This window comes from Phyllobates terribilis, unplaced genomic scaffold (assembly GCF_046119375.1).
Source record: "Phyllobates terribilis strain yellow unplaced genomic scaffold, ASM4611937v1 Scaffold_11__3_contigs__length_659146591, whole genome shotgun sequence".
Lineage (NCBI taxonomy): Eukaryota > Metazoa > Chordata > Amphibia > Anura > Dendrobatidae > Phyllobates > Phyllobates terribilis.
The window spans coordinates 605775776-605792364 of NW_027362771.1; the positions used below are offsets into that span (position 1 = coordinate 605775776).

The following is a 16589-nucleotide window of genomic DNA, read 5'->3' on the forward strand; positions in this document are numbered from 1 at the left end:
ACTCATATGCAGTATTCATACGTATGACTTTTTCACATGTTCCTTTTCTTCTACAGCACAGTGAAGATCACTTGATGTTACATTTGCTTTCTTAGAGAACAGAGAAGCCAAACAGGATTTAAAAGTTCAGTCTTCTCAACATCATTTTTGACCACTTTACCCTTTTCATCTTTTAAAAATCCTATAGCATCTTTGGCTTTTCTTTAACTTTTGAATAACTTCCAAAATCCTTTCTTATTGCTTTTGGTCTCTCTTGCAAGCCTCAATTCATTACTGGCTTTAGCTTTTCTAACGCTAGCCCAGCTTTCCCTGCAGACAGCATTATATTCTTCTTTAGATATGAACCCTTCTTTCCATTTGATACTCATTTCTTTTTTCCTTTTTAGCAAGCTTTTAAGTTCAGTATTCAGCCATCCTGGTCTCCATAAATGCTTTCCATTCTTCCTTCTTTTCGGGATTGATACTGATTGTGCAGTGACAATTTAATTTAGCAAAATCTCCCATCCTTCCTGGACATTTCTTTCCTTTAGAACATCCTACCTTTCCTTCCTTTTTACTGAGTCCTTTATAAACTGCATTTCTACAGTCCATTCTTAAAATCTCAGTTTTCGCAGGTTTTCCTCCTTTTGTATTTCAAAATTATAGGATAGCATGATCGCTGCCTCCTAAGTTCTCAATCCCCTTTACTTCCTCAACCTTTTCCTAATTTTTGGTAAAAATTAGATCCAAATAAATAATGGCAGCGGTGGGACTTGAATCCACGCCTCCAGAGAGACTGGAGCCTAAATCCAGCGCCTTAGACCGCTCGGCCACGCTACCTCTTACAGATGTCTAAACTTGTTTATATCAGAAGTTTGCTTTTGATGTAAGTGACAGAAAATATTTTATATAAAATAAGACAAAAATACAAATGTTATTATGCATGAGCAACATTGTTATCAGGGATTTGTTTGTACATTGACTCTGGGGCACCATTTTCCAAAACATATGACTTTTATCCAGATATTTAACTAATCTTTCATCTGTTGGCTCATACGCTAATTTTTAGATATCACTGAATTAGGTGGTATAGATTACTTGCTATGATCTCCCATATACAAGACACTCAAACATGAAGGATTCCTACACCCCTGCCTGTACATAACAGATAATCAGAAGCAGCAGCAAGGAAGACATTATACAGCAGTGCAGAGCAATGTAGCTATGAGTTCATCACTCGGGTGACTTACTGGAAAGCATCAGAAGCAGCATGTCTCTTTTAATGTTTGCTAATCCCTCTGCTCATCCTGTATTGATAACCCTAAAAAGGCAGCAGGGATATGAGTTAGCAGTTAGACTTCTTTTGACCAAGATTGATTTTGGCAAATTTTGAGAATGGTTGATCATTGATTGAACTGACATGGATGTAACATAGATGGTAAATTATGTAATTAATTCTGATGCCTAAAGCCAAAATGACCACTCATATGCAGTATTCATACATTTGACTTGTTCACATGTTCCTTTTCTTCTACAGCACAGTGAAGATCACTTGATGTTACATTTGCTTTCTTAGAGAACAGAGAAGCCAAACAGGAATTTAAAAGTTCAGTCTTCTCAACATCATTATTGACCACTTTACCCTTTTCATCTTTTAAAAATCCTATAGCATCTTTGGCTTTTCTTTAACTTTTGACTTAATTCCAAAATCCTTTCTTATTGCTTTTGGTCTCTCTTTCAAGCCCGACTTCATTACTGGCTTTAGCTGTTCTAACGCTAGCCCAGCTTTCCCTGCAGACAGCATTATATTCTTCTTTAGATATGAACCCTTCTTTTCATTTGATACTCATTTCTTTGTTCCTTTTTAGCAAGCTTTTAAGTTCAGTATTCAGCCATCCTGGTCTCCATAAATGCTTTCCATTCTTCCTTCTTTTCGGGATTGTTACTGATTGTGCAGTGAGAATTTAATTTAGCAAAATCTCCCATCCTTCCTGGACATTTCTTTCCTTTAGAACATCCTACTTTTCATTCCTTTTTCCTGAGTCCATTAAAAACTGCCTTTCTACAGTCAAATCTTAAAATCTCAGTTCTTGCAGGTTTTCCACCTTTTGTAGTTCAAAAGTATAGAATAAAATTACCGCTGCCTCCTAAATTCTCAACCCCCTTTACTTCCTCAACTGTTTCCTTATTTTTGGTAAAAATTAGATCCAAATAAATAACTGCAGCAGTGGGATTTGAACCCACGCCTCCAGAGAAACTGGAGCCTAAATCCAGCGCCTTAGACCGCTCGGCCACGCTACCTCTTACAGATGTCTAAACTTGTTTATATCAGAAGTTTGCTTTTGATGTAAGTGACAGAAAATATTTTATATCCAATAAGACAAAAATACAAATGTTATTATGCGTCAGCAACGTAGTTATCAGGGATTTGTTTGTACATGACTCTGGGGCACCATTTTACAAAACATATGACTTGTATCCAGATATTTAACTAATCTTTCCTCTGTTGGCTCATCCGCTAATTTTTAGATATCGCTGTATTAGGTGCTATAGATTACTTGCTATGATCTCCCATATACAGGACACTCAAACATGAAGGATTCCTACACCCCTGCCTGTACGTAACAGATAATCAGAAGCAGCAGCAAGGAAGACATTATACAGCAGTGCAGAGCAATGTAACTATGAGTTCATCACTAGGGTGATTTACTGGAAAGCATCAGAAACAGCATGTCTCTGTTAATGTTTGCTAATCTCTCTGCTCATCCTGTATTGATAACCCTAAAAAGGCAGCAGGGATATGAGCTAGCAGTTAGACTTCTTTTGACCAAGATTGATTTTGGAAAATTTTGAGAATGGTTGATCATTGATTGAACTGACATGGATGTAACATAGATGGTAAATTATGTAATTAATTCTGATGCCTAAAGCTAACATGACCATTCATATGCAGTATTCATACGTATGACTTTTTCACATGTTCCTTTTCTTCTACAGCACAGTGAAGATCGCTTGATGTTAAATTTGCTTTCTTAGAAAACAGAGAAACCAAACAGGAATTTAAAAGTTCAGTCTTCTCAACATCATTTTTGACCACATTACCCTTTTCATCTTTTAAAAATCCTATAGCATCTTTGGCTTTTCTTTAACTTTTGACTTACTTCCAAAATCCTTTCTTATTGCTTTTGGTCTCTCTTGCAAGCCTCAATTCATTACTGGCTTTAGCTTTTCTAACGCTAGCCCAGCTTTCCCTGCAGACAGCATTATATTCTTCTTTAGATATGAACCCTTCTTTCCATTTGATACTCAATTCTTTGTTCCTTTTTAGCAGGCTTTTAAGTTCAGTATTCAGCCATCATGGTCTCAATAAATGCTTTCCATTCTTCCTTCTTTTCGGGATTGATACTGATTGTGCAGTGAGAATTTAATTTAGCAAAATCTCCCATCCTTCCTGGACATTTCTTTCCTTTAGAACATCCTACCTTTCCTTCCTTTTTACTGAGTTCATTAAAAACTGCCTTTCTACAGTCCATTCTTAAAATCTCAGTTTTCGCAGGTTTTCCTCCTTTTGTATTTCAAAATTATAGGATAGCATGATCGCTGCCTCCTAAGTTCTCAATCCCCTTAACTTACTCAACCGTTTCCTAATTTTTGGTAAAAACTAGATCCAAATAAATAATGGGAGCAATGGGATTTGAACCCACACCCTCAGAAATACTGGAGCCTAAATCCAGCGCCTTAGACCGCTCGGCCACGCTACCTCTTACAGATGTTTAAAGTTATTTACATCAGAAGTTTGCTTTTGATGTAAGTGACAGAAAATATTTTATATCCAATAAGACAAAAATACAAATGTTATTATGCATGAGCAACATTGTTATCAGGGATTTGTTTGTACATTGACTCTGGGCACCATTTTCCAAAACATATGACTTGTATCCAGATATTTAACTAATCTTTCCTGTGTTGGCTCATCTTCTAATTTTTAGATATCACTGAATTAGGTGGTATAGATCATAGAATCATAGAATCATAGAATCATAGAATGGTAGAGTTGGAAGGGACCTCCTGGGTCATCTGGTCCAACCCCCTGCTCAAAGCATGATTCACTAGATCATCTCAGACAGATGTCTGTCCAGCCTCTGTTTGAAGACGTCCATTGAAGGGGAACTCACCACCTCTCGTGGCAGCCTGTTCCACTCATTAATCACCCTAACTGTCAAAAAGTTTTTTCTAATATCTAATCTGTGTCTCCTCCCATTTAGTTTCATCCCATTGCTTCTAGTCTTTCCTTGTGCAAATGAGAATAAAGATGATCCTTCTACAATGTGACAGCCCTTGACATATTTGTAGACAGCTATTAAGTCTCCTCTCAGTCTTCTTTTTTGCAAGCTAAACATTCCCAAATCCTGCAACCGTTCCTCATAGGACATGGTTTGCAGACCAGTCACCATTCTGGTCGCTCTTCTCTGAACTTGCTCCAGTTTGTCGATGTCTTTTTTAAAATGTGGTGCCCAAAACTGTACACAGTATTCCAGATGAGGTCTGACCAAAGAGGAGTAAAGACCGATAATGACTTCACGTGATCTAGACTGTATGCTTCTGTTAATACATCCAAGAATTGTATTTGCCTTTTTTGCTGCTGCATCACACTGTTGACTCATGTTCAGTCTATAATCTATTAGTATACCTAAGTCTTTTTCACATGTACTGTTGCTTAGCTCTATTCCTCCCATTCTGTATATGCTTTTTTCATTTTTATTGCCCAGATGTAGTACTTTGCATTTTTCCCGGTTAAAAACCATTCTGTTGGTTGCTGCCCACTGCTCCAGTTTATTTAGGTCTTTTTGAATCCTCTCTCTCTCTTCTCTAGTATTAGCTATCCCTCCTAGCTTTGTGTCATCAGCAAATTTAATCAGTTTACCCTCAATTCCTTCATCTAAATCATTGATAAAGATGTTGAACAATACAGGTCCCAGGACGGAGCCCTGTGGTACCCCACTTGAGACATTCATCCAGCTGGATGTGAAGCCATTTACAACCACCCTTTGAGTCCGATCACTAAGCCAGTTATGAATCCATCTAACAGTTGCCTGGTCCATTGCATACTTGGTCATTTTTTCAATAAGGATGATGTGAGATACTTTGTCAAATGCTTTGCTGAAGTCAAGATATACTATATCTACAGCATTTCCCTGATCCACCCAGTCAGTGATTCTGTCATAGAAGGAAATTAAGTTAGTCTGACATGACTTGTTAGTTACAAACCCATGCTGACTCTGGTTAATCACTTCATTCTTATGCATGTACTTACATACATGTTGTTTAATAATTTGTTCAAAGATCTTTCCTGGTATAGAAGTCAGACTCACCGGCCTATAGTTCCCTGGGTCCACCTTCTTCCCCTTTTTGAAGATAGGAACAACATTTGCTCTTCTCCAGTCTTCTGGGACTTCTCCTGTTCTCCAAGAATTTTCAAAGATTATGGAGAGTGGTTCTAAAATTTCTTCTACAATCTCCTTCAGTACTCTGGGGTGTAATTCATCTGGACCTGGAGACTTGAACTCATTTATGTTAGCTAAATATTCCCTCACAATCTTTCTGTTTACTGATAACTTGGATTCCTCTATTCCTTTAAAAGGACAGTGAAGATCAGTTGATGTTACATTTTCTTTCTGAGAGAAAACAGATGCAAAATAGGAATTAAAAAGTTCGGCCTTCTCAACATCCTCTCTTACCATTTCTCCATTTTCATCCTGTAAAAATCCTATAGCATCTTTGACTTTTCTTTTACTTTTGACATACCCCCAAAATCCTTTTTTATTGCTTTTGACATCTCTTGCAAGCCTTAATTCATTGTCAGCTTTAGCTAACCTGATACGTGCCCTGCAGGATCTGCAGACTGCATTATAATCTTCTTTAGATATGCCTCCCTCTTTCCATTTAATAAACATTTCTTTCTTTCTTTTTAGTATGTGTTTAAGTTCTGTGTTCATCCATCCTGGTTTCCTTAAATGCTTCCCATTCTTCCTACTTTTCGGGATTGTTAACGATTGTGCTTTGAGAATCTCATTTTTAAAAATTTCCCATCCTTCCTGGACATTTTTGTCCTTAAGGACATCCAGCCATTGGATCCCTCCTATTCTCTTTCTGAGTCTCTTAAAATCTGCCTTTCTAAAATCTAACCTTGAAGTTTGAGTCTTCACATGTCTTCCTCCTCTAGTTATCCAAAATTCTATAATAGCATGATCGCTGCCTCCTAGGGTCCCAGCCACCTTTACCTCCTCAACCATTTCCTCCCTGTTTATAAGGATTAGATCCAAAGTAGCAGATCCCCTTGTTTTCTCCCCTACCTTTTGGAAGATAAAATTGTCAGCAAGAGAGGATAAGAATTTGCTTGACCTGTTAGTTTTACTTGAGAGAGATTCCCAACAAATGTCTGGATAGTTGAAATCTCCCATGACCACTACGTCATATTTTTTGGAGAACTTGGTCATTTGATACATAAAGAGTTCATCCATATCTTCAGCTTGCCCAGGTGGCCTGTAGTAAATGCCTACAATGGTGTCCTTTCCGTTGTTCTCTCCTTGTATTCTTACCCAAACAGTTTCCACAGAACTCCCAGTCTCTGAAGCTTCAATCTCTGTGCAGATATACGCTTTTCTAACATACAATGCAACACCTCCTCCTCGTTTATCAAGTCTGTTTCTTGCAAATAAGTTGTATCCTTTTAGCCTTTTATTCCAATCATGTGTATCGTCCCACCAAGTTTCAGTGATTCCAATGACATCATATTCCTTTTCCTGCATTAGTAGTTCCAATTCTCCTTGTTTGTTGCCCATGCTTTGTGCATTTGTATAAAAACATTTTAGTTTGTGATTGGTTTCTCTTCCTCCCATATTTTTATTATTTAGATTTTTTTGTCTTTGTTCTTCTTTTCCACTTCCAGTAGCAGAGATCTCAATAGTATTTGTCAGCTGTATGGCTTTTTCTGGCCTTTTGCTTCCCTTCCCACATTGTTCTAGTTTAAAGCTCTTCTGATGAGTGTAGCAAGGCGACTTCCAAATACATGTTTTCCAGTCTTCGTAAGGTGCACCCCATCTCTAGCAAGTAGTCCATCATATAGGTAATTCATTCCGTGATCCAGAAATCCAAATCCTTGTTGACGGCACCATCGACGTAGCCAGTTGTTCACCTGTAGAATCCTATTCCACCTCATTGTTCCATGGCCATCCACTGGGAGGATGGATGAGAAGACCACCTGCGCTCCCAATTCTTTCACTTTCTTGCCTAAGTCTTCAAAGTCACTGCAGATGGTTGCCAGGTCCTTTCTTGCGGTGTCATTTGTCCCCACATGTATTAGCAGGAATGGGTAGTGATCTGTAGGTCTGAAGAGTCTTGATATCCTGTCAGACACATCTTTAATTTTTGCTCCTGGAAGACAGCACATTTCTCTTGAGGTTATGTCTGGTCTGCAGATAGCGGCCTCTGTTCCTCTTAACAGGGAATCCCCCATGACCACCACTCTCCGTTTTTTCTTCACAACATTCTTCTTTCTCCATCCAGGAGGATTCTGAGGGCTTACAAGGTCATTCATTGCTGGCAAAGTCTTATCTTGCTGTATTTCTTCATGGTTCTCCTGTGTGAGAGCCTGGTACTGGTTCCTGAGCAGTATGGGTGCTGACTGCCTCTCGATCCTCCTGCTTCTGTGGGTCACATGCTTCCATTCCTCTGTTTCGTCAGGTGCAGTTCGAATTTCTTCTCTTTCTGAATCATGAAGAGATAATTCTGCTCTGTCTAAGAACTCTTCACCTTCTTTAATGATTTTCAAGGTAGTTAACCTCTCTTCTAGATTTCGCAACTTTTCCTCCAACAGCGACACAAGCTTGCATTTCTGGCATGTGAAGTCTGGCTTTTCCACTGGCAAGTCTGTGAACATGTAGCAGGATATGCAGCTCACCAAATGGCTCCTGGACTCTTCCATGTTCTTATTGTTAATGTTCTGAAAACAGTGAAAAAAGCTTAAAAAAAAAGCTTCAAAATGCGCACGCCGGTAGGCGCGCGGTTTACTGATGTCCTCTTTTCAGCTCCAACAGCCAAAATCCAGTGTTCTTTGAGCTCGCGGAGACTCTTCACTTACCCCAAAATGCAGTGGGAATATGCAAATTATCTCCTCAGGACTCCTCCCCTGGTTTACCGATGTCCTCTTTTCAGCTCCAACAGCCAAAATCCAGTGTTCTTTGAGCTCGCGGAGACTCTTCACTTACCCCAAAATGCAGTGGGAATATGCAAATTATCTCCTCAGGACTCCTCCCCTGGTTTACCGATGTCCTCTTTTCAGCTCCAACAGCCAAAATCCAGTGTTCTTTGAGCTCGCGGAGACTCTTCACTTACCCCAAAATTCAGTGGGAATATGCAAATTATCTCCTCAGGACTCCTCCCCTGGTTTACCGATGTCCTCTTTTCAGCTCCAACAGCCAAAATCCAGTGTTCTTTGAGCTCGCGGAGACTCTTCACTTACCCCAAAATGCAGTGGGATTATGCAAATTATCTCCTCAGGACTCCTCCCATGGTTTACCGATGTCCTCTTTTCAGCTCCAACAGCCAAAATCCAGTGTTCTTTGAGCTCGCGGAGACTCTTCACTTACCCCAAAATGCAGTGGGAATATGCAAATTATCTCCTCAGGACTCCTCCCCTGGTTTAACGATGTCCTCTTTTCAGCTCCAACAGCCAAAATCCAGTGTTCTTTGAGCTCGCGGAGACTCTTCACTTACCCCAAAATGCAGTGGGAATATGCAAATTATCTCCTCAGGACTCCTCCCCTAGAGATTACTTGCTATGATCTCCCATATACAGGACACTCAAATATGAAGGATTCCTACACCCCTGCCTGTACGTAACAGATAATCAGAAGCAGCAGCAAGGAAGACATTATACAGCAGTGCAGAGCAATGTAGCTATGAGTTCATCACTAGGGTGACTTACTGGAAAGCATCAGAAGCAGCATGTCTCTTTTAATGTTTGCTAATCTCTCTGCTCATCCTGTAAAGATAACCCTAAAAAGGCAGCAGGGATATGAGCTAGCAGTTAGACTTCTTTTGACCAAGATTGATTTTGGCAAATTTTGAGAATGGTTGATCATTGATTGAACTGACATGGATGTAACATAGATGGTAAATTATGTAATTAATTCTGATGCCTAAAGCTAACATGACCACTCATATGCAGTATTCATACATATGACTTGTTCACATGTTCCTTTTCTTCTACAGCACAGTGAAGATCACTTGATGTTACATTTGCTTTCTTAGAGAACAGAGAAGCCAAACAGGAATTTAAAAGTTCAGTCTTCTCAACATCATTATTGACCACTTTACCCTTTTCATCCTTTAAAAATCCTATAGCATCTTTGGCTTTTCTTTAACTTTTGACTTAATTCCAAAATCCTTTCTTATTGCTTTTGGTCTCTCTTTCAAGCCCCACTTCATTACTGGCTTTAGCTGTTCTAACGCTAGCCCAGCTATCCCTGCAGACAGCATTATATTCTTCTTTAGATATGAACCCTTCTTTTCATTTGATACTCATTTCTTTGTTCCTTTTTAGCAAGCTTTTAAGTTCAGTATTCAGCCATCCTGGTCTCCATAAATGGTTTCCATTCTTCCTTCTTTTCGGGATTGTTACTGATTGTGCAGTGAGAATTTAATTTAGCAAAATCTCCCATCCTTCCTGGACATTTCTTTCCTTTAGAACATCCTACTTTTCATTCCTTTTTCCTGAGTCCTTTAAAAACTGCCTTTCTACAGTCCAATCTTAAAATCTCAGTTTTTGCAGGTTTTCCACCTTGTGTAGTTCAAAAGTATAGAATAAAATTACCGCTGCCTCATAAATTCTCAACCCCCTTTAATTCCTCAACTGTTTCCTAATTTTTGGTAAAAATTAGATGCAAATAAATAATAGCAGCAGTGGGATTAGAACCCACGCCTCCAGAGAGACTGGAGCCTAAATCCAGCGCCTTGGACCGCTCGGCCGCGCTACCTCATATAGATGTTTAAAGTTATTTATATCAGAAGTTTGCTTTTGATGTAAGTGACAGAAAATATTTTATATCCAATAAGACAAAAATACAAATGTTATTATGCAACAGCAACGTCGTTATCAGGGATTTGTTTGTACATTGACTCTGGGACACCGTTTTACAAAACATATGACTTGTATCCAGATATTTAACTAATCTTTCCTCTGTTGGCTCATCCGCTAATTTTTAGACATCACTCTATTAGGTGCTATAGATTACTTGCTATGATCTCCCATATACAGGACACTCAAACATGAAGGATTCCTACACCCCTGCCTGTACGTAACAGACAATCAGAAGCAGCAGCAAGGAAGACATTATACAGCAGTGCAGAGCAATGTAGCTATGAATCCATAACTAGAGTGACTTACTGGAAAGCAGCAGAAGCAGCATGGCTCTGTTTATGTTTGCTAATCACTCTGCTCATCCTGTATTGATAACCCTAAAAAGGCAGCAGAAATATGAGCTAGCAGTTAGACTTCTTTTGACCAAGATTGATTTTGGCAAATTTTGAGAATGGTTGATCATTGATTGAACTGACATGGATGTAACATAGATGGTAAATTATGTAATTAATTCTGATGCCTAAAGCTAACATGACCACTCATATGCAGTATTCATACGTATGACTTGTTCACATGTTCCTTTTCTTCTACAGCACAGTGAAGATCACTTGATGTTACATTTGCTTTCTTAGAGAACAGAGAAGCCAAACAGGAATTTAAAAGTTCAGTCTTCTCAACATCATTATTGACCACTTTACCCTTTTCATCCTTTAAAAATCCTATAGCATCTTTGGCTTTTCTTTAACTTTTGACTTAATTCCAAAATCCTTTCTTATTGCTTTTGGTCTCTCTTTCAAGCCCCACTTCATTACTGGCTTTAGCTGTTCTAACGCTAGCCCAGCTATCCCTGCAGACAGCATTATATTCTTCTTTAGATATGAACCTTTCTTTTCATTTGATACTCATTTCTTTGTTCCTTTTTAGCAAGCTTTTAAGTTCAGTATTCAGCCATCCTGGTCTCCATAAATGGTTTCCATTCTTCCTTCTTTTCGGGATTGTTACTGATTGTGCAGTGAGAATTTAATTTAGCAAAATCTCCCATCCTTCCTGGACATTTCTTTCCTTTAGAACATCCTACTTTTCATTCCTTTTTCCTGAGTCCTTTAAAAACTGCCTTTCTACAGTCCAATCTTAAAATCTCAGTTTTTGCAGGTTTTCCACCTTGTGTAGTTCAAAAGTATAGAATAAAATTACCGCTGCCTCCTAAATTCTCAACCCCCTTTAATTCCTCAACTGTTTCCTAATTTTTGGTAAAAATTAGATGCAAATAAATAATAGCAGCAGTGGGATTAGAACCCACGCCTCCAGAGAGACTGGAGCCTAAATCCAGCGCCTTGGACCGCTCGGCCGCGCTACTTCTTACAGATGTTTAAAGTTATTTATATCAGAAGTTTGCTTTTGATGTAAGTGACAGAAAATATTTTATATCCAATAAGACAAAAATACAAATGTTATTATGCAACAGCAACGTAGTTATCAGGGATTTGTTTGTACATTGACTCTGGGACACCGTTTTACAAAACATATCACTTGTATCCAGATATTTAACTAATCTTTCCTCTGTTGGCTCATCCGCTAATTTTTAGACATCACTCTATTAGGTGCTATAGATTACTTGCTATGATCTCCCATATACAGGACACTCAAACATGAAGGATTCCTACACCCCTGCCTGTACGTAACAGACAATCAGAAGCAGCAGCAAGGAAGACATTATACAGCAGTGCAGAGCAATGTAGCTATGAATCCATAACTAGAGTGACTTACTGGAAAGCAGCAGAAGCAGCATGTCTCTGTTTATGTTTGCTAATCACTCTGCTCATCCTGTATTGATAACCCTAAAAAGGCAGCAGAAATATGAGCTAGCAGTTAGACTTCTTTTGACCAAGATTGAATTTGGCAAATTTTGAGAATGGTTGATCATTGATTGAACTGACATGGATGTAACATAGATGGTAAATTATGTAATTAATTCTGATGCCTAAAGCTAACATGACCACTCATATGCAGTATTCATACGTATGACTTTTTCACATGTTCCTTTTCTTCTACAGCACAGTGAAGATCACTTGATGTTACATTTGCTTTCTTAGAGAACAGAGAAGCCAAACAGGATTTAAAAGTTCAGTCTTCTCAACATCATTTTTGACCACATTACCCTTTTCATCTTTTAAAAATCCTATAGCATCTTTGGCTTTTCTTTAACTTTTGACTTACTTCCAAAATCCTTTCTTATTGCTTTTGGTCTCTCTTGCAAGCCTCAATTCATTACTGGCTTTAGCTTTTCTAACGCTAGCCCAGCTTTCCCTGCAGACAGCATTATATTCTTCTTTAGATATGAACCCTTCTTTCCATTTGATACTCATTTCTTTTTTCCTTTTTAGCAAGCTTTTAAGTTCAGTATTCAGCCATCCTGGTCTCCATAAATGCTTTCCATTCTTCCTTCTTTTCGGGATTGATACTGAATATGCAGTGACAATTTAATTTAGCAAAATCTCCCATCCTTCCTGGACATTTCTTTCCTTTAGAACATCCTACCTTTCCTTCCTTTTTACTGAGTCCATTATAAACTGCCTTTCTACAGTCCATTCTTAAAATCTCAGTTTTCGCAGGTTTTCCTCCTTTTGTATTTCAAAATTATAGGATAGCATGATCGCTGCCTCCTAAGTTCTCAATCCCCTTTACTTCCTCAACCTTTTCCTAATTTTTGGTAAAAATTAGATCCAAATAAATAATGGCAGTGGTGGGATTTGAGCCCACGCCTCCAGAGAGACTGGAGCCTAAATCCAGCGCCTTAGACCGCTCGGCCACGCTACATCTTACAGTTGTTTAAAGTTGTTTATATCATAAGTTTGCTTTTGATGTAAGTGACAGAAAATATTTTATATAAAATAAGACAAAAATACAAATGTTATTATGCATAAGCAGCATTGTTATCAGGGATTTGTTTGTACATTGACTCTGGGGCACCATTTTCCAAAACATATGACTTGTATCCAGATATTTAACTAATCTTTCCTCTGTTGGCTCATACGCTAATTTTTAGATATCACTGAATTAGGTGGTATAGATTACTTGCTATGATCTCCCACATACAGGACACTCAAACATGAAGTATTCCTACACCCCTGCCTGTACGTAACAGACAATCAGAAGCAGCAGCAAGGAAGACATTATACAGCAGTGCAGAGCAATGTAGCTATGAGTTCATCATTAGGGTGACTTACTGGAAAGCATCAGAAGCAGCATGTCTCTTTTAATGTTTGCTAATCACTCTGCTCATCCTGTATTGATAACCCTAAAAAGGCAGCAGGGATAAGAGCTAGCAGTTAGACTTCTTTTGACCAAGATTGATTTTGGCAAATTTTGAGAATGGTTGATCATTGATTGAACTGACATGGATGTAACATAGATGGTAAATTATGTAATTAATTCTGATTCCTAAAGCTAACATGACCACTCATATGCAGTATTCATACGTATGACTTTTTCACATGTTCCTTTTCTTCTACAGCACAGTGAAGATCACTTGATGTTACATTTGCTTTCTTAGAGAACAGAGAAGCCAAACAGGATTTAAAAGTTCAGTCTTCTCAACATCATTTTTGACCACATTACCCTTTTCATCTTTTAAAAATCCTATAGCATCTTTGGCTTTTCTTTAACTTTTGAATAACTTCCAAAATCCTTTCTTATTGCTTTTGGTCTCTCTTGCAAGCCTCAATTCATTACTGGCTTTAGCTTTTCTAACGCTAGCCCAGCTTTCCCTGCAGACAGCATTATATTCTTCTTTAGATATGAACCCTTCTTTCCATTTGATACTCATTTCTTTTTTCCTTTTTAGCAAGCTTTTAAGTTCAGTATTCAGCCATCCTGGTCTCCATAAATGCTTTCCATTCTTCCTTCTTTTCGGGATTGATACTCATTGTGTAGTGACTATTTAATTTAGCAAAACCTCCCATCCTTCCTGGACATTTCTTTCCTTTAGAACATCCTACCTTTCCTTCCTTTTTACTGAGTCCATTATAAACTGCCTTTCTACAGTCCATTCTTAAAATCTCAGTTTTCGCAGGTTTTCCTCCTTTTGTATTTCAAAATTATAGGATAGCATGATCGCTGCCTCCTAAGTTCTCAATCCAGTTTACTTCCTCAACCTTTTCCTAATTTTTGGTAAAAATTAGATCCAAATAAATAATGGCAGCGGTGGGATTTGAACCCACGCCTCCAGAGAGACTGGAGCCTAAATCCAGCGCCTTAGACCGCTCGGCCACGCTACCTCTTACAGATGTCTAAATTTGTTTATATCAGAAGTTTGCTTTTGATGTAAGTGACAGAAAATATTTTATATAAAATAAGACAAAAATACAAATGTTATTATGCATGAGCAACATTGTTATCAGGGATTTGTTTGTACATTGATTCTGGGGCACCATTTTCCAAAACATATGACTTTTATCCAGATATTTAACTAATCTTTCCTCTGTTGGCTCATACGCTAATTTTTAGATATCACTGAATTAGGTGGTATAGATTACTTGCTATGATCTCCCATATACAAGACACTCAAACATGAAGGATTCCTACACCCCTGCCTGTACGTAACAGATAATCAGAAGCAGCAGCAAGGAAGACATTATACAGCAGTGCAGAGCAATGTAACTATGAGTTCATCACTAGGGTGACTTACTGGAAAGCATCAGAAGCAGCATGTCTCTGTTAATGTTTGCTAATCTCTCTGCTCATCCTGTATTGATAACCCTAAAAAGGCAGCAGGGATATGAGCTAGCAGTTAGATTTCTTTTGACCAAGATTGATTTTGGAAAATTTTGAGAATGGTTGATCATTGATTGAACTGACATGGATGTAACATAGATGGTAAATTATGTAATTAATTCTGATGCCTAAAGCCAAAATGACCACTCATATGTAGTATTCATACATATGACTTGTTCACATGTTCCTTTTCTTCTACAGCACAGTGAAGATCACTTGATGTTACATTTGCTTTCTTAGAGAACAGAGAAGCCAAACAGGAATTTAAAACTTCAGTCTTCTCAACATCATTTTTGACCACATTACCCTTTTCATCTTTTAAAAATCCTATAGCATCTTTGGCTTTTCTTTAACTTTTGACTTAATTCCAAAATCCTTTCTTATTGCTTTTGGTCTCTCTTTCAAGCCCCACTTCATTACTGGCTTTAGCTCTTCTAACGCTAGCCCAGCTTTCCCTGCAGACAGCATTATATTCTTCTTTAAATATGAACCCTTCTTTTCATTTGATATTCATTTCTTTGTTCCTTTTTAGCAAGCTTTTAAGTTCAGTATTCAGCCATCCTGGTCTCCATAAATGCTTTCCATTCTTCCTTCTTTTCGGGATTGTTACTGATTGTGCAGTGAGAATTTAATTTAGCAAAATCTCCCATCCTTCCTGGACATTTCTTTCCTTTAGAACATCCTACTTTTCATTCCTTTTTCCTGAGTCCATTAAAAACTGCCTTTCTACAGTCCAATCTTAAAATCTCAGTTTTTGCGGGTTTTCCACCTTTTGTATTTCAAAAGTATAGGATAAAATTACTGCTACCTCCTAAATTCTCAACCTCCTTTACTTCCTCAACTGTTTCCTAATTTTTGGTAAAAATTAGATCCAAATAAATAAGAGCAGCAGCAGAATTGGAACCCACGCCTCCAGAGAGACTGGAGCCTAAATCCAGCACCTTAGACCGCTCGGCCACGCTACCTCTTACGGATGTTTAAAGTTATTTATATCAGAAGTTTGCTTTTGATGTAAGTGACAGAAAATATTTTATATCCAATAAGACAAAAATACAAATGTTATTATGCAACAGCAACGTAGTTATCATGGATGTGTTTGTACATTGACTCTGGGGCACCATTTTACAAAACATATGACTTGTATCCAGATATTTAACTAATCTTTCCTCTGTTGGCTCATCCGCTAATTTTTAGATATCACTGTATTAGGTGCTATAGATTACTTGCTATGATTTCCCATATACAGGACACTCAAACATGAAGGATTCCTACACCCTTGCCTGTACGTAACAGACAATCAGAAGCAGCAGCAAGGAAGACATTATACAGCAGTGCAGAGCAGTGTAGCTATGAATCCATAACTAGGGAACTTACTGGAAAACAGCAGAAGCAGCATGGCTCTGTTTATGTTTTCTAATCACTCTGCTCATCCTGTATTGATAACCCTAAAAAGGCAGCAGAAATATGAGCTAGCAGTTAGACGTCTTTTGACCAAGATTGATTTTGGAAAATTTTGAGAATGGTTGATCATTGATTGAACTGACATGGATGTAACATAGATGGTAAATTATGTAATTAATTCTGATGCCTAAAGCTAACATGACCACTCATATGCAGTATTCATACGTATGACTTTTTCACATGTTCCTTTATTTCTACAGCACAGTGAAGATCACTTGATGTTACATTTGCTTTC

At 38.1% G+C, this 16589-nt stretch overlaps 3 non-coding genes across 3 annotated transcripts; all 3 read right to left on the reverse strand.

Annotated features, from left to right (window-relative positions):
* Positions 1-737: 737 nt before the first annotated feature.
* On the reverse strand, positions 738-819 carry TRNAL-UAG (transfer RNA leucine (anticodon UAG)). The gene has a single exon. It is a non-coding gene; the product is annotated as a tRNA-Leu (tRNA).
* Positions 820-2198: 1379 nt separating this feature from the next.
* On the reverse strand, positions 2199-2280 carry TRNAL-UAG (transfer RNA leucine (anticodon UAG)). Its single transcript has one exon. It is a non-coding gene; the product is annotated as a tRNA-Leu (tRNA).
* A 12035-nt stretch (positions 2281-14315) lies between these two features.
* On the reverse strand, positions 14316-14397 carry TRNAL-UAG (transfer RNA leucine (anticodon UAG)). The gene has a single exon. It is a non-coding gene; the product is annotated as a tRNA-Leu (tRNA).
* Between the last annotated feature and the right edge of the window lie 2192 nt (positions 14398-16589).